The sequence below is a fragment of the Periplaneta americana genome, chromosome 15, assembly GCF_040183065.1.
Source record: "Periplaneta americana isolate PAMFEO1 chromosome 15, P.americana_PAMFEO1_priV1, whole genome shotgun sequence".
Taxonomy (NCBI): domain Eukaryota; kingdom Metazoa; phylum Arthropoda; class Insecta; order Blattodea; family Blattidae; genus Periplaneta; species Periplaneta americana.
The window spans coordinates 135,992,160-136,014,983 of record NC_091131.1 but is presented as its reverse complement, the minus strand read 5'-3'; positions in this window follow the sequence as shown (position 1 = coordinate 136,014,983).

Sequence of the window (22,824 nt, the reverse complement as noted above, 5' to 3'; positions counted from 1 at the left end):
TTTCTAAAAGATATCAAAACCAAAGTTTTGGAAAAATGAGTTACATGTGGAAGTACATAGGCCTATCTACTAACATCTACTACATAACATATTCGCTTCACCTTTCGTAGCATAAAATACAAACTTCTCTTCCAATGATGTAGCTGTGTGCTGTTACGTCATGAATGCAGCCGCCAATGCAGGGACTGAATATAGTCATGTTCTTACATTTTCAGTAGTGGCTGCCTTGTGCGTGGTGTGTTATTCAGTGTAACATTTTTGTGCTTCTTGTTATATCTATTTATGGCGAATTCTTAAAAATGAATTCTGATGTATGAGATTAATATATCGATGTACTGATAAACCAGGGAAGCATAAAATATCTGTGAATTCATTGCAAACCAAGAGTACTGATGCAGGAAAGCGTAAAGTTGCTCAATTGCAAACATAGTGTAACTTTTGTAAAGCGTTATTCATATCAAATAATTATATGGTACGTGAAACCAAGCAATGCTGGGCCAACATAGATGCTGTGAGCCACGGAAATTTTTTAGATGTAAAATATATAAAAAAAATAATCCCAAGGGCTAAAATATTTAACATTAGTGGGGCCAAACGACTTACTATTTATCCTATAACAGAACCAAAAAGTGCAGTGAAAAATGTAATACACAATCTCAGTTTAGTGAAGTGGTAAAACGAATGGGACAACACAGCAAAAGGAAAAATCACAAAGTCATTTATTATACAATTGTAAATTACTTCAAAGAGAAAGAGAGATTATGAAAGCGACAGTTTTGAAGACTGAAAATTGGCCAGTGAATAAAGAGAAACTACTGCACAAGTATCAGAAGAACTTGATCAAATTTACTAACAATTTGAAAATTACAATGGAAGAAAAGTACAAATTTCATCCACTTATATTGCCTATAAAATAACTCTTAGAGTAATATAAAGGTAAAAATTACCTCCTAATTATTACTTCTACATAGTGTAAGTTAAAATAATGCCTGTAGTATTACTCCACAGTAATGGAGCATGCAGGTTGTAATAAAAAAATCCTCTAACAGCAGGAGCGTGTCTATATTATACATATTCAGTGACACCAATATGTACATATAAAATGCTCAGAAATGATGTTGGACATGATCGTATTTTGGTTCAACTGAAATAAATACCTAACTTCAGCTTGATATCTCGACATTCTGTTAGCAGGTATGAATTAAAACAAATTTCATTTTACAAAATGTCGTGGAAGTAAATAACATCTGCATCAACCTGATGGTAAATATGAATATTGAAACTTTCAGCGAACCAACGAGATATATAACAACGGGTTCGCGCGAACCTATGCAAACCGCCTGAATATTACCACTGATTAGTGGTTCCACATTCAAATTTCATTCTATCTGCAGAAGACCGATTTCATTTTGACATTTTTCTCTTACTGTTTTCTTCCTCAATTCACACTTCGATTTGTCAATTTCACCCTTGAACAGGAATTTTTAAACTCTAATCTATAGGCCAAAGAACGAATCCAGGCGTGAAGTATGAAGAGACTGAAACTGTAAGTTGTAGTGTCCGAAACGTTTGTGTTTTTCATCGCTAACTCATTATTAAAATATTTAGGCTGAGCATCACAAATATAGGCTAATATTTCTTAGACGTTTTATTCTCTGTTAGGGTAAGCATCTTGGTAGGTTCAAGAACACTGATTTTCTGTTGAGCTTTATCTGTTTTCTTTTCCGACTAATTGTGACGCTTCTTTCTAGAAGACGATTTTAATGAATCTGTAAAATCTCGTAGATGATGTCCGAGGATTTTGATACACGATTATTTTTACACGCTCATTGGTATGAAGAGAAAATTACGAATAAATATTCATTAACATATTTCTGTCTTTCTTCCTACTCAAATCTTTGTTTGTATTTGCTTTGCCCCGTTCTATCGTCGCACCCCACTTGCAAATTACAGGTAATTCAAAATTATGTTCTACTACAACTTGACTCAGAACATCTCACTGCATACTGACAATACACTGAAGAGTGTGATCCAGTTGGTCCTCGTAAATTTGATTTTGCAACGAAGTACAGTAAATTTCCTCGTGACAAATTTCTCTTAGTAAACTTTGAACTTCTCTTTCATTGCATATTTTTTTCAGAAAATTGAACGAATCAATAAAGCAGTCAGCATTATATTTTAAGAATCTTTTCTAACTTTATGGCACATTAACCAGAGGTGCAGATTTCTTGATTGAAAAATCTACTATAAATGAATTAATTTTATTTTCCATATCACTACGAATATCTTTCTTTCCTAATGGTGCTGTAATAATGTGTAAATGTTCATAATTCCATGATTCAGCGCTACTCCAGCACCAAAACCCACAAAGTTGCTGGCGGGGTATAGCCCGCCACGCCACTGAAAATAATTAAAATCTGTTAAGTTCGCAGATATATGCAACCAAGCAAACAATATTTAATAGGAGTAACGGCGTCGGAATATAAATATAAAATTGTTTTGACAGCACATAGCAGCTAGCATTTTATAACTCAAGTTAAAATCAAAGTTTTTGGGAACAATATATAAATATCCTTCATACCAAATAAGAGCCGCGCTGTGGACTATAATTCAGCAATTTGGCTAGATTAAACATTATGCTGAAGCACATACCAGAATTTACAAATTTTGCATGAAAGAAGAAAAGAGAACACGATTTACTAGTCCTTAACACCACTTTCAACAAAGCGCACTCTATTGTAACTAAGGAGTGTAGATTCAGCACTCTGTAGATAGCAGTGTTTGCACTACACTGAAACAAATAAATATTCCCAAGAAATACCACACAGTGTCTTCATAAGATGTCTCATACATTCAGGGACATATTAATTAACATCTAAAGTGAAATCAAGTCGAAAAATGAATTTTATCCAGCTTAAAAAAATTGCACACTGTCCAGCGGCGAGGAAAATCCGCCATGGCTTTAGCAGTGTGACTCCTCGCATTGTCACTAAGGTGTCGTTTCCAGAAGGTGCCGTCGCTTTCTTCTTCCGCCTTGGTGATACAGCATTGAGCATTACGAGGTATATTTAAGATGTAAGGACTCCGATTTTTTTTCTTACAAACTACTTGTCCTAAATATTCGAAACTTCTGTCACTACTCAACGTAATCTCTCTGCAGACGTAGGTCTAGGTATTTTTCACAACGTTAAAGCCATGATGCCATGGCCACTTCGAACGCATCTTTAGGGGTCAGTTTTGACCACAGGAAAATCGCTGATGCAATAGCGGCGCGACTGGAGAATGTGCGACCGCGGAGTGTCCTTCATTGTTGGAAAAATCCAAAAGTTGCTAGGAGCCAGGCCAGGTGAATACAGTGTATGATCAACCACTTCAAAGTTGTTTCCACGAAGAAACCCTTTCGTTATGTTTGTAGGGTGAGCAGGGCACTTTCTATATTTTCAGGTCTTCATTCGTGATTGCGTGCACAGACTCCACGGAAATGCCAGCTTTTGAGATTATATCTTCCACACTTTATCTGGCGATCCTCCAGAACAAGTTTCCTCATTCAAGCAATCATGTTGTCAGACCGGCTGTTACGAGGTCGAGATTCTTTAGGCTCATTATCACTCAACACTCGGCCCTCTTCGAACTCCGGCACCCACGAATTCATATTCATAACGCCCTTGCCACACGTTTTACTCAACTGACGATGGATTTCAATGGGTGTCACACCATGCAAATGGAGAAAACGAATGATTGCACGCCATTTTAGGTACCGGTATCAGAATTGCTTCTCACTCTACCTGCTGTCCCTAGGTTTCTGCGCACCATAGGCTGCTGTCATCTCTATCACTCATTCACAAAGAGTGCCTGCTTCTTTTAAACTGAACCACATTGTTTGTATCTGTTCCCAGTCATAAGATATAAAATCGGAGATCTTAGAACTTGAACGCACCTCACATTACTCCACAAGTGTCGTACGCCACAATGAACATCACTTTCACACCACCTTGTGCAGAGAGCACTGTCCTTAGATTAGGACAGCCGAGATGCTTCAATTCAATTAATTGTCGTGTCGCTTCAGGAGTGGTTCGCACGACCGAGCCCACGTTTCTTCAGTATTGAGGATCAGTACGATAAAGTCGTCACCTTTCCTTTGGAAACGGCTCAGCAATTCCTGTGTAATTACATAGCGCTGTCATTTTTTTCATCTTAGGTATAAACGCACTGCAATTTTGCGTAACCAAAGAATATCGTGCAGAAGTGGAGCAAGGATTTATAGCATACACCTATTTCTGCGGCTAATTCACACACAGTACATCCAGCACGGAAGGAAAAAGTTGAATAGTGTGGCCGTCAATTTGGGATCGTCCTCAACTGGACCTGTCCTGATCAGCATTCCAGCCTTCACGAAGCACTTTCACCCATCGCGCCATTGTACGATATGGCAACTCTGAATCACCACTTGCTTCACGCAGTTCCTGATAACATTCTTGTATACTCATGGATTTACGCATGAAAATCTACAACAAAAATTAATTGCATTTTACTCAGATGGTGCAAATATTGTTGGGGTATTAAGTAGAGTGTTAAAAAATGTTCTAGTATAGTTGTATGGCACTGCTTTGAGTCACAGGCTTCACCTTGCCTTGGATGATGCGATAAAAATCTGTTTCCCAAGTAAATCACTTTAACATTTTCTTGGACAAGATCTACATATATTACCATACATCTGAAAAAAATCAAATTGAACTAACCAAGAATGCTGAAGATCTGACTATAGGCATCAAAAAGATAAAAAAAAGTATTAGGTCTAAGATGGGTTGCATGCAGCGGCGGAGGTGTAAAGGTAATCTGGAAAGTCTATCCAGCTCTCTACTTTCATTTTGTAAAGGAGAATGGAACAGGAAATGCCTCCAAGTTCAAAAGAAACCTTACATTTTAGAAGATCTTGCTTTGATGACCGATGTTCCTGAAAAGCTCTCTTTGTTCTCTTTAGCTCTTCAAAATCAAGGAACAGACACGCTGAAAGCTGATAGACTTATTCAGTGCTCTTATATAGCTTTCAATATCATGAAAGTCGGCAAAGGAAAGTATGAGAATATGCTTCAAGAAACCATTTCTTCTGAGCCATATAATAACTAGAGCCAGGATGTTAGGCAAGATGCCGGTTTTTAAACTGAGTGTACATTTGAAAGACCTATTAGAGATAAATACGTTTACACACATTTGGGGACGATAGGCCCAATTTTTATTTTGCCTTTTTTGCCTATGTTAGCTCCCGTTGCCTATTTAAAGGTTAAATGCTTTTTTTTAGCCTTTTTACGTCGTTATTGTACATTTTCTATATTTTTAATGCATTTAAAATAAACCGTACGTAAATTATACCAAAAATAAAAAGAACGGTTGTACAAATTAAAAATATATATTCACCTCACACAAATATTTGCTGAGAATCTTATTCTCCAGCAATACATATTTATGTTTCCAAGAAGTCGTAAATTTTTCTCCCATGCCGATTCCATCTTTTATGTCACTTAACAAAGATGTTTGAACAGTATAACCCTCAGTGCTCAGGTCACTTCGAGGTTTACCAGCGAAAGAAAGGGGATGAGGGAAGTATTAAAAGCAAGCAAGTCCCCATAATGCCAGCTGCGCAGAAGATATGACTGGACCAAATAGAAGCGATCGCTCGCCGCCATCTTGAGGTCATAACGATAGCGGACGAAACGCAATACTGATAGAACACAATCGCAAAACACACCAGGATTTATTACTGTGTATCATAAGAACAACCAAACATAAGCTAAAGAATGACGAGAAAAACAAATAGGCCTATAAATAGGTAACTACAACAGCATTTTTGCAAATAATTAATTAAAGATGTTATGCTGAAACTGTCAGTCTGCAATCCTCATAAGCTTTATGAATTAGGCCTATTCATACTGTATGTGCATAATTCATCATCCGTATAATGAGCTTCCTCGAAATACACTGTGTCCGGGACAAAATTTACCAATAAGAAAGTTTAATAACTCTCGTAATAATGGAGATAGGAAAATGAAGTTTGCGGCAAATGAAATAGGGACATTTTAAGGTTTATGTGTGATGTTGGCAACATTTGGTCATTGTTGTTGGCATAGCTGTAATTAAAATGGCATTCACAGTGCAACAAAACGTTCAATGCTGCTATTGGCTTGCCGAATTCAAGTATCCGAATATAGTGGAGAGAAGATTTAGACAACAGTGGCCTGAGAAGCAACCACCAGATAGGCACACAATAACAACTTGGCATAGAAAGCTTCTTGAGACCGGTTCTCTTGTAGAGAAAACACCACGCGGGAAGAAAGTGACAGAAGCGCAAGTCGACAGAATACCAACGGAGCCCGTGTAAGTCTGTTCACCTTGCCAGCAGGGAACTTACAATTCCAAAGTCAACTATCCACGATGTTCTGCACAAGAGGTTACGTCTGCATGCATACAAGATTCAATTGGTTCAAAAGTTGAAACCAAACGACTTGCCTACACGATATGATTTCGCTAGTGACATGCTGTTGAAAATTGATATTGAAAATGGATATCTGCAGAAGGTCGTGTTTAGTGATGAGTCCACCTTCCACGTCTGTGGGATCGTCAACAGGCATAATTGTCGCATCTGGGGATCAGAAAATCCGCATGTAGTGAGGGAATTGGAAAGAGACAGCCCTAAGATTAATGTTTGGTACGGACTTACACATGAAACTGTGATTGGACCGTTCTTTTTTATGGAAAACACTATCAATGGAAATGTGTATCTTGATATGCTGCAAAATTACACCATTCCTCAAATTCCACAGGGATATGTTTTCCAACAAGACGGAGCTCCGCCTCATTATGCATTACATGTTACAGATCACTTGAATGAATGCTTTCCTCAGCGATGGATTGGTCGAGGTAGACCTACAGCATGGCCTCCCAGATCCCCAGACCTAACCCCACTGGACTTCTTTTTTTGGGGATACATAAAAGACACTGTGTACAAGACTGTAGTGGCAGATTTGGAGGATCTTCGTCGGAGAACTGTCGCTGCTTGTGCAACTGTCACTCCAGAGATGTTACGAAACACGTGGCAAAAACTTGAATATCGCCTGGACATCTGTCGTGCTACAAGAGGTGCAGTTTATTAGTGGTCATTCGAAACTTTGGAAATCCCTTTGTCAATTCCCGCAAACAGCATTTTCATCCATCAATTATTTGGTGAGTTATTAAACTTTCTTATTGGTAAATTTTGTCCTGGACACCCTGTATTTCAATAACCGAGTGAAAACTTTAACTTAATATTGCACATTGTGTGCATCTTGCGATCGTGACAATAGCGGACGAAAAACAATGCTGATAGAATGCAATCACAAAACACACTAGGATTTATTACTATAAACAGGGTGCGAATTAACGGGGGGATATCCCCCCTGTTGGAAAGTTATCCCCCCTATCATAAATTCATATTAACATCCCAGTTAGGGATAACTTCTACCCCCCTCACAAAATATAATTATTACTTTTTTATTCTTACTTTCAATGTTTACGTTTCACCAGAGCAATAATAATAATAATAATAATAATAATAATAATAATAATAATAATAATAATAATAATCATCATCATCATCATCATCATCATTCTTGCATGTATTGGGGCTAGTGGCCCGTTACGATCTCTTGCCAACGCTTGAACGGTCTGCCCAAGGATCTCTTGCCCACAGGATGGTAATTTAATATTTAGCGTGGAAGTCTAGAACGAGGCATTCTGATGACATGTGATCTCCAGTTTTGTCTATATTTCTGTAGGTATGCCGTAATCGTTTCAATCTGCAGTTCTTTCATAATGTCAACATTTTTAATGTGATCCATTCTCGTGTATCCCGCTGTACGACGCATAAATCTTATTTCTGCCGCCGTTAATCTTTGTGAATCAATATTACGAATCGTCCAAGCTTCACTACCAAAACAGAGTATAGGTCTGGCCAATGTCTTATAAATTCTGGTGCGCGTGTGTTTTTGTACTAAGGTTGGTTTGAATATCTGATTAATTATCCCCATTACTCTGTTGAATTTAATAATTTTCTCATTCAAATCCTTTTCTTCTTCACATGAAATTTGGTAACCGAGGTAATTAAAATTTTTGACTTGTTCGATGATCTTATTATTGATGCATATTTTGCTACGGACTGGTTCCTTTCCCAAAAAGCCATCACTTTAGATTTGTCAGTTGAAATTTCCATATTGAAATTTTCTGCCATTTCATTAAAGTTGTAAACCAAACGTTGTAAATTATCTTCTGAAGTTGCCATAAACACAATATCATCAGCAAATAATAAAGTATCTATTTGGGACAAACGACTTATCGGTATACTTCCATGTGGTTTCAATCTCCATTCCTTAATAATGTGATTCATGTATATTATAAATAATAGAGGAGATAAACTACAACCCTGTCTCACTCCTTGATTTATTCGTTTCCATTCTGAATATTTGTTTTCAATCCTAACCTGTATATGATTATTGTTATAAATATTGTAAATAGCTGTTATTAATTGATTTGGAATACCATCATGTGCTAAAATATTCAATAATTTGTTTCTATCTACTCTGTCGAAGGCTTTCTTCATATCAATAAATGCCAGGTGGGTTTCAATATTAAATTCTCTATGTTTTTCGATCAAAAGCTTTAGTGTAAAATATCCATCTGCACATGATCTACCTTTTCGGAATCCATTTTGTGCTTCATCCAGTGTAGTGTCATAAAATTGGTTCAATTTAATTTTTAGTAATGTGGTATAAATTTTGTAGCCAGAATTGAGAAGGCTTATTCCTCTAAAGTTATCACAGTTGCTTATAACACCTTTTTTGTGAATCGGAATTACTATTGCTCTTTGCCAATTTGCTGGTGGAGGATTCTCATCATCAAATATTCTGTTCAAGAAAAGTAAAAATCTATTATTAAAAGCATCTGCTGCATAATTGAATAATTCCAAATAGATACCATCTTCCTCAGGTGCCTTATTATTTTTACATTGTGATAGTTCATTCAATGTAAAATTTTCCATGTCATCATTATAAGAATTTGGAGAGCATAAAATTGCATTCTTTTGCTGCCATAAAGCTGGAAAATAATGAGCCCATTCCTCCAAAGGGATTGTATTAATTTTAACTCTTTCTTGTACCTCTCCATTCAATTGTTTCAAACTTTTAAATGTTTTTGGGTTTGGTCTAGTAATATCTGTTTCCAACTGAACAAAAAAGTCATTCCAATATTTTCTATGATTTTTACTAACTTCCCTCTTTGCTAATGCTCTTTTCTTCTTATATTCCATTTCATCAACAAGTGTACCAGTTGACAAAAATATTTTAAAAGCTTCCCTCTTATCAGTAATAATTTTGGCTACATTATCGTCTCATTTCCTTAAACCACATTTCTGTTCCATTTCTTTTTGGTTCCTAGACTTTCCTTTGCCGCTGTAGTTATAATATACTTCAAATTACTCCATTCTTCCTCAATATTACTTCCTATTTCTATATTTTGTAAATTAACTATTCTCTTCTCATAGAGCCACCAAATACTTGGGTCATTAAGTAGTGAAACCTTAAAACAACATGTAGGTTGTTTAATAATTCATTTATTATTATACCGCCTTGGAGGAAATCGCGCTGGTGCATCTAACAAATAGTGATCAGATTCAATTTCGAAGCTGCGAAAAACCCTTTTGTCCAATATAATATCAGCCATTCTTTTGTTGGCGATTACATAATAAATTATAGACTTTTGACCTCTGGCCTCTCACGTAAATGTGTGACTCTGCGGATGTTTAAAATGAGTATTCATAATTTTCAATTGATTATACATTACAAAATCAATTAATCTCTCTCCATTCCTATTCCTTACATGTTCGCCATTTGTTCCTATATATGTCCCTATTTTAGTGTTATCTATGAGTGCATTTAGATCCCCCATCAAGAAGAGGAAATCTGATTTAGGGACTTTGCCCATTATGTGCTGTAATTCCTCATAAAATTTTGTATTTTATTCTTCATAGTCCTCAATTGGGGCATATAAGCCAATTACTGTTAAATATCCCCTGAATGTTTTAAATCTTAGTTGAATGATTCTCTCATTCCAATAAGTATAAGCTTAGCGGTGTATTTAAGATTTGAGGGATTTATGGACCGTAATCATTACACCTGCTTGTACTCTCACATTCTTGCTTACTCCAATGTAAATTTCGATATAATTATTTGTTTCCTTCGTGTCTCTTAATTTGCTCTTGGTTTCTGATATTACAGCTATGTGAATTTTCTTCTTGTTTAAATTACCATCTAATTGATCATCTTTATGGCAAATACTACGTGCATTCGAAGTAGCAAAATTCATTATATTCTTTCGTTTCCAACTGTTGTCCTTTAACAATCATGGGTCGTTACCATTGTAAGCAGTAGTGTTCTGTGTTTGTAGAGACTTTTTAGTAAGAAGATGTTCTTCCAACAGGTTACTAGCCTGGAGGAAGTAAGTCCAGTGGTGGGGTTGCCACCTATAGCCTCTGGACAGGCATAGGAGTACAGCATTTCCTCTGCATTAGATGTAATGGTATACCGCCATGACTCTGTCCCCAGAGTCCCCGTTAGTTAATTAGCAGGTTGCACCACTAGCGGGTGGGGTTGGGATTTGGATAGGAGAGGTTATGGAATGCATGTCACTACCCAGTACAACCCTAATAATAATAATAATAATAATAATAATAATAATAATAAAAATAATAATAATAATAATAATTATTATTATTATCATCATTATTATTATCATTATTATTATTATTATTATTATTATTATTATTATTATTATTATTATATTTTATATGTATGGTATTCTCTATCTAGGATTCAACTTCCCCATCAGAAATCTTAGTTCGCACCCTGACTATCAATCATAAACACAATCAAACATGAGCTAAGAGATTAACAAGAATAAAATCAAATACAAATAGTAAAACGTAATCACAAGCATTCCTGTAGTATACCGCAAATAATTAAAGCTGTAATGCTGAAACTGTCAGTAATCCTCGTCATCTTTGCGAATTAGGGCTAAGGGTATAGGGCTATAGTATTTATTAATGTAGTACAACTGTTATTTTTTGTTTCATGATTGTCTGATTATAATGATCTCTTTAATACTCTGCAGGGTAGTGGTTGAATTTGAAACAATATTTTTTCACGATCGTGTTTTTTTGTTGTATTTACAGATATTGTCGTTAGGCTTTGAAAGTTAGAATTCCTACATAAACTTGTTGCTAGGGAAACCATTCTTCAAAACATAAAATTATACTAAAATAGACTGATTATTGTGAACTTATTGTTACTTAGTCACCATTACATTGCAGTTTTGCAAAGGCTTTAAAATAATATTACTATTAATTTTCGCAATTTTAAAACTATGATCGTGCAAAAAAATGTTATAGACCTACAATACACGTTTGTGACGTGCATTACAAAATCTCTGAAATTGAAAGACTAGCTCTGTTTGTTCTTCAAATTATTCCTCGGTTTTGTAAAGAGCACTTCCCAACCTTGTACCATATTAATATACCATTAGAAGTGGCAAAGATGCTGAATTTGGAGATAGAATTCATCACGTACAAAAACATTCACTGATGAACATTTTAGTTATGATGACGAATTTCAAAATATTGTAAATTTATTCCAACTCAACAATGTAACTTTTATTCAAAGCAACAATAATTACTTTCCACAATTTAATTCTGCTCCCGTCAACAATGGGATTTCCACTCCACCCAGTAACACAGTATTCGTTATTGCACTCCACAGACGACAATGCCAATTTACTTGACTTATTGAGAACAACAATGTACTGCTAATTTTAACTAATGTTCACAAAGCACTATTTACAAATCAGAACTGTCGGTACTCAGTTCACAATTCGTTTGCCTTGGCTAGTTCTTCTAGCTCAGTCACTCGAGTTCACACTATCTCGAACCCCAGAGACAATCCGCTGAATTTCGAACTCAGGTTGGGGAACTGCGGTCCACTGCACTCAAACTCAGGACTTCGACTCCACATTTACGGACACAACTCAAGTCGAACTTCGGTCTCAAAGCTGGCTTCACTGCTACACAAGACTGGCTGGCTTGCTCTCCACTGACTATAACAACACTACTACTCTTCACTCGCGTCTCTTCTTTTATAACCAAACCATAGTTTCTGGAGAGTACGATCTCCCGAACAATCGACAGAAGTCTAGAAGATTTCCACGGATGTCAGGATGGCATTCTCGAATAATCTGAATACCTCCCTTCTCTGCCGCGGTCGCTCTCTCTTCTCTCCTCCTCCTTTCTACGCCACAGCAAATGCCTCAGGAAACAGATGCGCGCGCACTTGCGCAGAACCACGGCCGACTTAGCCCTTCTTCTGCCAGTCGTGAGATCGAATCTCACGTGGCTGTCACATTGCTCCCTTCTTAGGACTGCTCGTCCCGGGCAGTCCTTTGGTAGGCCACTAGACGGTCCAACGTTTGGGGTCCTCTGGCTGCTCCCTTCCTGGGCTTGGCAGGGCAGCGATACACGTACTGCGTGGGCGCCATCTTGCTTTTCCACTTGGCTCTCCAAAGGGAGCTCGCTGGCCACGGGTTAGTCTTCGGCGTCCATCAGGAATACTTCATCAAGACCAAGACGGAGTATACGGCGCCGGACGTCCACCGTCGTATCGAGTAACCGCATGGCGTCGAGTCCCAGGACGACGTCCTCGGTGATGTTGGCGACGAACACCCACAACTCCAGTTTCCTCTTCCCCAAGGTCAGGTCCTGGAAGACCTCTCTCTGGATGGGCAAGCTCTCGCCTGAAGCAGTCCTTACCTCGTATTGGCGCAACGGCGTCCTCCCAGGTAGGCCACGCACGACGTCTGGCCTGGCGATAGTGAGCATCGCCCCGGTGTCCACCAGTACTCTGCGTGGACGGCCTTTTATCCGTCCTTCAGCAATCAGCCCATCGTCGCATCTTCTGTTGACGGGTTTCAGGATGAGCCGAGGGGACGGTGATGATGGCGCCGACGTGCTCCTCCTAGCATCGGCCCCCTCTCTCTCCCGACTGTAGCCAGGTCGGTCGCAACTCCTCCGCAAGTGCCCAGGTTCACCGCAGGACCAGCAGATGGGCACCCGTCGTCCCCGTTGCTCAGGCGACTGTTGGTTCCGCTCGGTGTCAGCCACCTGTCTCTCCTGCCGATGGCCAGAGCGGTCGCAGTCCCTCCTTAGGTGTCCCGGTCTCCCGCAGGACCAGCAGGTGGGCGCCTGTGGTCTCCGCCGTTCCGGTGACTGTTGGCTTCCCTCGACGTCGGCCGCCTCTCTCTCCCGTCGCGTCGGTCGCTAGATCGGTCGCAGTCCCTTCTCAAGTGTCCCGGTCTGCCGCAGGACCAGCAGGAGGGCGCCCGTCGTCTCCGCCGCTCCGTTGGCTGTTGACGCTCCTCGACGTCGGCCAACTCTCTCTCCTACCTGCGGCCAGATTGGGCGCAGTCCCTTCTCTAGTGTCCCGGTCTACCGCAGGACCAGCAAGTGGGCGCCCGTCGTCTCCGCCGCTCCGACCACTGTTGGCGCTCCTCGACGTCGACCACCTCTCTCTCCTGCCTGTGGCCAGATCGGTCGCAGTCTTTTCTCAAGTGTCCCGGTCTGCCACAGGACCAGCAGGTGGGCGCTCCTCGTCTCTGCCGCTCGGGTGGCTTCGGTTGGCGCCCCCCAGCATCCGTCGCCGTGACGCTCCTGATCCAGTGCGGTGTTGAGACTCCCGCCGCCGACTTGGCCGCCTCCATCCTGAGGGCCGCCGCCAGAGCTACGTTGTTGGTACGATGCTCTGCCAAGAGTAGCTGTTGTCTGATTTCGGGGTCTCGAACTCCGCTGCCGAAGGTGAAGACCACCTCCCCAGCGATGAAGTCAGTAGGTAGGCCCCTGAGGGCCTTATGGACCAGTTGTTCCACCGCCATTGCAAATTCTTGTAGGGACTCGCCTGATTGCTGGACCCTCGTTTTCAGTTGGGTCCTGAATTCTGCCGCAAGTTGATGGTCACCATAACGTCCCTCCAAGGCCGCCATTATCTCAGCGGCTGTCCCATCTTCTGGAACACTGTGAAGAATCTCCGACGCCTGTCCCTGAAGCGCGGCCAGCAGCTGAGTAGTTTTCTCTGCCGGCGTCCACCCATTGTACTCTGCGATGGCCTCGAACTGGCGACGGAAAATCGCCCAAGACGTCGTACTGTCGAACTTCGGCGTCTCGACGTTCGAATGTCTCACTGAAGGTGATGGATCCGCAGGGCCACTATATGAAGTCCTCAACTCTGTTGACGCTTCTTACATGGAAAGTCGAACCTCCTCGGCAACTATCTGTTTATGTTCTCTAGCCTGGCGATCCACCAACGCGAGGATGTGCTTGTTTTCGTCAGCATGTTGGTCCATTAACACACTCGTCTGCTCTTGATGGTGCTCGAGAGCGCGAATTTTGCTGTCAAACTGGTCTACGTCCTGTCTCAATTCGGCTCCTGTCTCGTTTATAGTTGTAAAATTCTTGTTTGGGTTGTCAAAATCGGCTTTAAGTTCGTCTTTCATAATGCCGACAATTCCATCTACGTGGGCCGAAACGCTTTCAATTTGCGTAGTGACGTCATCTTTCACTCCGCTTATGTCGCCTTTCACTACACTTATTTCGTTCTTCACCTCACTGATGTCCTTTTTCAGTTCCGCGATGGCTTGCAGGATGCTAGGTTCTCCATTATGTCGGTAATATCCCGCTTCCGACACCACTTGTAAATTTATTCCAACTCAACAATGTAACTTTTATTCAAAGCAACAATAATTACTTTCTACAATTTAATTCTGCTCCCGTCAACAATGGGATTTCCACTCCACCCAGTAACATAGTATTCGTTATTGCACTCCACAGACGACAATGCCAATTTACTTGAATTATTGAGAATACAATGTACTGCTAATTTTAACTGATGTTCACAAAGCACTATTTACGAATCAGAATTGTCGGTACTCAGTTCACAGTTCATTTGCCTTGGCTAGTTCTTCTAGCTCAGTCACTCGAGTTCATAGTATCTCGAACCCCAGACCTTCAGAGACAATCCGCTGAACTTCGAAATCAAGTCCCCCAACTGCTGTCCACTACACTCAAACTCAGGACTTCGACTCCACATTCACGGACACAACTCAAGTCGAACTTCGGTCTCAAAGCTGGCTTCACTGCTACACAAGACTGGCTGGCTTGCTCTCCACTGACTATAACAACACTACTACTCTTCACTCGCGTCTCTTCTTTTATAACCAAACCATAGTTTCTGGAGAGTACGATCTCCCGAACAATCGACAGAAGTCTAGAAGATTTCCACGGATGTCAGGATGGCATTCTCGAATAATCTGAATACCTTCCCTCTCTGCCGCTGTCGCTCTCTCTCCTCTCCCCCTCCTTTCTACGCCACAGCACATGCCACAGGAAACAGATGCGCGCGCACTTGCGCAGAACCACGGCCGACTTAGCCCTTCTTCTGCCGGTCGTGAGATCGAATCTCACGTGGCTGTCATAATGTATAACTGTTATAAATAACTTTCAATACCGTACTGCAAAATATATATTAATAAATAAACATAAAATATATCATTATTTAAAAATGTTAGAGTAGTCCTGTGATATTTTAGATCATATTTTATGATTACCTTTATGAGATGGCCTAGAAAATTTAAAAACTGATGAAAATGCGTCAGCTTTTCAGTAACTTTTTACAATAATTGGAATTGCAGAAACACGATTCTGTGAAATGAAAAGAGGAAAGACTTTGGTATAAAATTGCCGCATTTAACACTATATAACCAATTACGAGAAGCTTAGGATTTTGCAATGGAAATACAAAAATAAATTTCAAGTTTGCGACTTAATCCTACAAAACACTTCCTTTTATTATCACAATAAAAATGTACAAATCACAAACCAGTGGTTACTACTTAAGTACTACTTGAACCAGTGGTTCAAGAGACACTGAGGATTACGTGACATAGCGTCTGTCGAAGGTATATACCTTTTTTTTAACAATTTTAACACTTTTTAACGTAAGACTAAGTAAATTTTTTTTAACAAAGTATTAACGAGAACTTTAATCAATAAATAGTTTTCAGTCATTTTACAATATCCTAATACAATGTAAAGTATGTAACCAACTTACTTGTGAAAAGATATTCCCGAATCCTTCTTACATCGATTCGTACAGTTATATGGAGCATAACAATGCAATATGATTCCACTTACGGAGTTTTACACAGTAGTACAAAGAAAATAAATTATATAAACACTATTCGTCCAGTTGTAGGCCATATTGCACGAGAATATAGCATGATTTCACGCACTCCACTTAAGTACAATAAAAATTAACTATATAAACACTTTTGTACAGTTGTATGCAGCATAAGAGCACACATTTTAACACAGAAGTCCGATTAAAATAAGCTATCGTATATAAAAACTATTTGTACGGTTATATGCAGCACAAGAGTACACCAAAAATTTCACATATAACACAAAACAACGATTACAATAAACTATATAAACACTGTATACATACGCACTATTGATTAAATTAATACGCACTTTCTCCTAACACATTAAATAATATTAAATATCATTAAATAAAATTCTATGTTATTTGAAATCGACGGGATCGTGATGTAAACATGTAGCAGTCACATATCTCTTGACCTCAAGATGGCGATGTGCGAAAGTGTTCAATTTTGGGTCGAGGAACAGCGCTCGTAGTGAGTCTAGGTTAAACTATAAAACGTCTTTGAAAGCAAGTCTCCAGGTCCCGTTGCTGCTGTCTCTTGCACGCACAAGTCTCTAATTCCTTCTTACACTCCTCTTTTTGAGACAATACACAGTCGGTTTTTTCCGATCTCTGAGAGAAAGTAGAGAGAGAAAGATATAGTGTCTATACTGTAGCAAGTAGAATAATATGTTAGTTTGGACTGAACTTGTATTAAACATCTCCAGTTTTCGTGATTATTGCAATATTTATCATGTCGAAAGTGAGTGAATATTTAAGTAGTAAACTAAATTGTTCAGATACTCTATCTACCGATGGTACCGTTCTCATGTGCAAAGTTTTGAAAAAGCAATTAACTTTGAAAAAAAGTATTTGATAATTCCACATTTTGCAACAGCGAAATATAAGACTGGAATTACGAAAATGGCCGGGCAGAAGAAGCTCTCTTTAATATCAACAGCGATTGCAACAATCTCAGTATTCTCTGGACCTCTGCAAGGCTTTTGTAGACTCGGTAATTCCTTTCTGGTAGCTAGAAAACCAGTTCCTCAGAATGTTTTTGCAGAAATACACAAAAGAAGGGGTTCCATCTGAATTCGCAATAAGAAAAAATTATTTTAGTGTCTGCTACGAATTGACTCTTCAAAGGATTCGTACCGGAGTTGCAGGAAAGACAATATGGATCTCTATTGACGAAACGATGGATGCAATGGGACGTTACATGGACAGTGTCATCATCGGAACTATGGACTCAACGCAAGATGATCCTTCAGTATTTCTTTTGAACACGGAAGAGATGGAGAGAGCAAATGGTTCCACAGTCGCACAGTTGTTTACAAATGTCTTAATGCTTCTCTGGCCACATGGAATACAAAATGATGATGTCCTGCTTTGCGTCACGGATGCGGCACCTTATATATAAAAAGCCGCTAAAGCCTTCAAAGTTCTCTTCCCAAAAATGCTTCATCTCACGTGCTTGGCCCATGGGCTGCACAGAATCGCCGAAGATGTACGAATTTTGTATCCTGATGTAGACAAGTTGATTTCAAACACCAAGAAAGTTTTCTTAAAATCGCCCTCACGAATCCGGATTTTCAAGGACATAGTACCAGACCTCAGTTAACCTCCACTGCCCGTTTTGACCAGATGGAGGACCTAGATCTCTACTGCTGAATATTATGCCATCAATCTGGACAAGTTACTTGGGGTAGTTGATGCTATATTCGAAGATGAAGCTGCTTCAGTTCGCGAGGTAAAAAGGCTGCTGTACCGTCAAGAACTCAACAATAACCTGGCATGTATAGCAATACACTATAATATTGTGTGCTACAAAAAGTAATTACTAAGTTGTAGAATCGATGTGATATGCTGATTTCATCTATGGCGATCGTGGAAGATGCAACAAATCAACTGCAGGAAGCTCAAGGAGACAAAGGGGTAGCTGTTAGTGAAAAGTGCAAACGTGTCATCAGTGCTAATGAGGACCTAGAGAAACTTAAAAACATTCGTTACATTCTACAAGGTGAAAATTCTATCGCTTTCAATATGTGTCCTTCTGAAATAAATTATTTTAAGTTTCCTCCAGTCACTTCAGTAGAAGTAGAAAGATCTTTTTCCACCATGAAAAACGTTCTCTCTGACAGGCGGCTAACCATGATAGTTGACAACATGCATCTTGTTGTGACATGTAACCATGGAAAGTGAGTACTGTAAGGGGTAGTTTATTAAGTATTCGTTTATTTTTTGTCGGTTTCCATGATTAATAAATGTCTATTTCAATGTCTATTTTTACTATTTTAGTGCCTATATGCCTGCCTATTTTAACCAAAAGAAATGCCTAAACATCCGGGCTCTAATAGTAGCATTCCATTTGGAAGAAACAACAGGTTTAAACCCTTGCTATGGCATCGACTGGTACAAAGCATTATTGACAACGTGGAGAACAGATTTCAGACTGGAAATGATTATAATCACAGTGTAGTATATACAGTCACGAAGCTCAATACTTCATAAATATGCATCCATAGATAGTTGCTAACCACAGGATCGCTACTATCGCCCAGGCCCGGTGAGAGGGTATGGAAGGCATGGCTATATCCTGGGGGCCCGGGGCTTTTAGAGGGCCCGGGTAACGTGCTGGTAGAATTACGAGGGAGAGTCAAAAAGTGACCTTAATAATTATTGTTTTATTACTTGAATATGTACAATAAGACTACAAACACTTCATCACTTTTCAATATAGTACCCAGTATTTTCAATGCAAGTGTTCCTGTTATACTATGTTGAAAAGTGGTGAAGTATTTGTAGTCTTATTGTACATATTCAATTAATAAAACAATTATTAAGGTTACTTTTTGACTCTTCCTCGTATATAGGTAATTTAAACTGTAAAACTGAAAGTAATAATATTATTTAATTTTTGCGACATTTTTACACACACGGATCATAGTGAAATCGTTGCATTGGACTTGACATTTACCGGGAAAACAGTTCTCTACTACGATAGATAGTACACGCTTGTTCCATCTCCATTCCACGCCACACACAGACTAACAGTCATTTGGTTGGCTTGTTCGGAAGCTGACAACCGTGTATATTAATGTTTTAATCAATTTTATTTGCAGATCATGAGTTATGGTTATTTATCGACGCTGTATCAACTACGAGGTTATTTAGCTTCGATGAAATTGGTGATAGTGAGTTGATATTTGGCGAGATGATGTCGAGGATTCGCCATAGATTACCTGATATTTTCCTTACGGTTGGGGAAAATCTCGGAAAGAATCCAACTAGATAATCAGCCCAAGTGGGAATTGAACCCACGCCCGAGTGGAACTCCGACTCGGCAGGCAAGCACCTTAGCAGACTGAGCTACGCCGGTGGCTGAATTATCATCATGAATCTGGTGCTCGGAAAAGAAAGGAGAAGTAGAAGAAGGAAGAATTAACTAAGAAAAGACAGATAACATTTGAAAACTTTGGTTTTGTGTTGAAGAAAGTTACAATGTGTGAACAGGAGGAGGAAGTGGAAAGTGAATATTTGGATCAAAGAAAAGATATCCAAGATCAAGACGAAGTAAAATCAGGATCTAATGAACGTTCCGAATCAATAAATACAACACGATCAGATTCTCCTTGCCCCACTCGCACCACGACCAATAACATCATGGGCAGCAACCTCTAGACCTTTTCATTTTGACATCGGGACACTAGAAAATTTGCAGCTTTCTACTGGGTTCATTCAAGAATTAGTTCTTCGTGGGCTTAAATCACTCCCCAAAAAGTTTCATGTGATATGGATGTGTAATTTATTTTCTCATTGTGTTCTGCAATGAACCTTGAAAAATGGAGAAAGCGCACCAAGAGACTGACTGCCGTATCATCAGCAAGTTGCACGTTCAGTATTATGTTCTCTTGGAGGTTTTTCTGGTGGAAGAGACTCTATGATAAATTACCTACATAAAAATAGTGCTAGGCATAAGGCTTGTTATCTAGAGCGGCGGAGCTTGGAGAAACCTTTAAGTGAGGATTTAGCAGCTGATGTGTCACATTCTAAAACCTCTAAGAATGAAGTGGACAATTGGAGAAAGATTTTAATCCGAATTTTGGGATGTGATTCTGTTTCTAGGTGAAAGAGGCTTGCCACTGAGAGGGGATACCCACCTTATTGGTGATCCCAGGAGTGGCAACTTCCTTGGGATCTTAGAATTAATTAGTCTATTCAACCAGTAAACTTAAAGAATAACTTAAAAACTCTTCAACACCTGAATCAAAAGAAACTGATCAATCTATCTTCAAATTCTGCATTGCTTTGCGCATATTTACTACATTGCCATTAAAAGTTGTTTAGCCTGTTAGCGCGTGCGAAAGACATATTTCGCTCAACAATGTCGCAAGGGAGACTATCAAGTCTTGGCACATTACCTTTGGAAAGCACGAGAGTTGGACTTTGAAGAAATAATAGACTATTTTGCAAGTCTAAAGGCAAGATTTCTTAAAAGTAATGTTCTCCTAAAATGTAAGTTAGTGACTTAGTGTGTTTAAAATAAACAATAGAGAATAGAGTAGTGTAAAATATTTGTTCATTTTTGTAATGTCTATAATAAAAAGCATTGGTCAGTGTTATGCTACTTCACATACGAGTGTTTTTAACACTCGTTTATCGTTTGAAAGGGAGGCCCGTAGAATCTTAGCCAGGGGGCCCATTTCGGCTCTCTACGGCTCTGCTATCGCCTCATAACCAGAGTCCGTGGATATCCAGAGTACTGCAAATGCCGACCATAGACTTACTAAATAACCGCTAGGCCGCTCACTGGCGCTAGTGTAATGCTCCCAAATTGAACAGCCGACGGGCGGCCATTTGTTTGGTTGAGCTGAATAAGTACAGGTTCGTTCGTGTGCTATTTTTAATTGCAGCAATGCACACAGATGTAAAGATAAAGAAGGAAGGAATGTTACATTTCACTGATTAGTTAATCTTTAATTTCTACAATATTTTTGGCCCGTATTATGTTACAGAAGACAAACTATTGTATTTATACGACTCTTTGTGCTTCAGATTTCCTCTGAGTAAAGTTTCCCTTAAGCGAAAATGGATAGGTGTAACCCGCAGAGAGAATTTCTACCTTACAATGAATCATTCAGTGTTTCAACTCATTTCGAAGATAGTTGTTACCTCTCAAAGTACGTTATTACCGTATACATTGTTATTGTCCTTCATCCACTCCATATCCTTTCCTTTCTTCAAACAGCTGTTGTTTCAGTGCATACATGAATAATACAATTAATCGCCGAATTCGAAGATACAGAATTAATAATAATAATAATAATAATAATAATAATAATAATAATAATAATAATAATAATAATCCGTGACGCTACAGTCCGTGAAGGCCCCAGACCGATCAGCCGGCTGCTGGGCTCACGCCCACATGCCGAAGTAGAGGTGGACGATCATCCAACCAGAATGGAGGTATCGTGTGGTTATCACGATGATCCCCCAGCCTTTACAGCTGGCTACCGGATTTTGCTACCTATCGTAGCTCCCCAAGTGCATCGCGATTCTAGGTGGGCACCGGTCCCATACACTGGCCGAAATTTCATGACAAAATTTCTTCCCCCATGAGGACTCGAACCAACGCGCATTCCGTAACGCGAGTCCTAGGCAGCATGCCTTAGACCACGACACCACGGCGCTGGACGGTACAAATAGATCCTGTTAAAAAATATATATAAACAAATTTCAGAGCCTAAAAGCTGAAACATGTTCATTAATACTGCATGTACTATCCACTCATTAAGTAATGGCATAACACATTTCAAATTCATCTCCCAAAACAAGTATTAGGCCACATAGCCTGTTAGAGGAATTTTCACACCATCGTTCCTTTGGACGACTCAACAGAAACTGTATAATAACAAAAAGTTAATTTTTTAATATTCCTGATTGGAAGTAACTCTCGTCTTAGTTACGGATTAATGAAACAGTTTTTTATACTATTACTACTACTACTACTACTACTACTACTACTACTACTACTACTACTACTACTACTACTACTAATATACTACTACTTACTGCTGCTGCTGCTACTACTACTACTACTACTACTAATAATAATAATAATAATAATAATAATAATAATAATAATAATAATAATAATAATAATAATTCTTTTTGATTTTATACAACAGTTTAACCTACAGATTAAATTAAAAAGTAGGCATTATTAACCTTGGTTATGAATATTCACATTCGGAGTTCCTATGAAAATTATGCAAGCCTGACAGCCTGGTTGAATCCCGATAAAGCGGATCGAGATTGATAAAAATCCCGATTTGAGGGATAATAGCCTAGAACGTAATTTAAACAAGTTAGTCTGCATTTCCTATTACCCGATATTTTTATTTATATATTGACTCAAATGGTTACATTGTAAACATAGAGGTAACCCGCGGAAATTTTGTAAGTCTGTGAGGTAACCCAGCTGATTGCCGTAAGG